Source organism: Lipotes vexillifer, unplaced genomic scaffold, assembly GCF_000442215.2.
Source record: "Lipotes vexillifer unplaced genomic scaffold, Lipotes_vexillifer_v1.1 scaffold69, whole genome shotgun sequence".
NCBI classification, from domain to species: domain Eukaryota; kingdom Metazoa; phylum Chordata; class Mammalia; order Artiodactyla; family Lipotidae; genus Lipotes; species Lipotes vexillifer.
The window spans coordinates 3,408,070-3,409,575 of record NW_006790942.1 but is presented as its reverse complement, the minus strand read 5'-3'; positions in this window follow the sequence as shown (position 1 = coordinate 3,409,575).

Sequence of the window (1,506 nt, the reverse complement as noted above, 5' to 3'; positions counted from 1 at the left end):
TGGAAGCTACATATCGTTGTATTCTTTTTTAGTTAGCCTTACATTGTGAATATTTAATCTAAATGGAATGACTATTTCTCATCTACTTTCCGAAAATAGGAGAACCATAGAATATTTCAACTTCTATCATCCCTACCATTGTATATAAGAAACCCACAACTTTCCTTTAGAAGCATTCATAGATTGACAGGGAATTATGAAGATAGTACAGAGAGGTCCTGTGTACACTTCACCCATTTTTCTCCAATGGTTACATCTTGCATATGTAAGATGAACAGAGCCTAAGAAATCTGTGGGAACCCAAGTATATGATATACACATCATGGAGTCCTAGGAGAGAAGGGAGAGGCAGCAAGAATATTTGAAGGAACGATGGCAAACCTCTCCCCCCACCCAAATTTTGATGCCATTCCCACCAGATTTGTACTACGGTTCCACTGTCTCCACATCCTTGTCAACACTTGTTTTTATCCATACTTTTATTCTAACCATCCTAGTGGATGTGAAATGTTATCTCATGAAGCTTTAATTTGCATTTCCCTATTAACTGATTGTGTTGAGAATATTTTAATGTGCTTGTTGGCCATTTATGCATCTGGAGAAATGTCTAGTCCTTCACCCAACTTTTAACCAGGTTGTCTTTTTGTTGTTGAGTTTTAAGACTGCTTTATATGTCCAGGACACTAGGTTCTTATCAGATATGATTTGCAAATATTGTTTCCCATTTGGTGGGCTGTCCTTTCTCCTCTTGATAGCAGTCTTTGATGTGCAAACCTATTTAATTTTATCAAAGTCCAGTTTATCTGTTTCCTTTTGTTGCTTGTACTTTTGGTGTCATACCTATAAAACCATTGCGAAATCCAAGGTCATGAAGATTTATCATTGCCATTTTAACAAAATTAAGTGTTTCCAGGTTGCCTCTTGTAAGCTCTGTAAAACTAACCCTTGCCCCCAACACCCCTGGAAAAGTGCGCCACTGCTTGTGAGGCAAGGTACTCCCCAATCCATGGATTGTTTTCCTTTGGATAAAGCACATCAGACTCATCACTAAATTGTTTCAGTTTTGTCATTTGACAGTGTTATGTGTATTTTACCACAGTGAAAGTATAGTAAGCTGATTCTTTGGAAAAAAACAAAAATGACAATTATTAGAGCAAATGTACAAATCTACAAACATAAATGGCGATTTGTACATACTCATTATTAACTGATGCATCAAGTGGACAACAAACGGAGGTATAAGTATTTGAACAATAAAATTAATTTCGGGCTAATGGGCCCATATAGAACTTCACATCTGCCGTTATAGAACACACATTCTTTTTCAGGACACACAGAATATTTATAAAAATTGATAAAACAAATCTCAATAAATACCTTAGAACCAGTAACTCTGCAATCGTATATTTTTACTGCAATTTAAGTTGGGAATCAATAATAAAAAGACAATTTTAAGATGAAAAGAAAGAAATGAAATAAAGAAAAAGGGGCATGGTTCAAGTTACT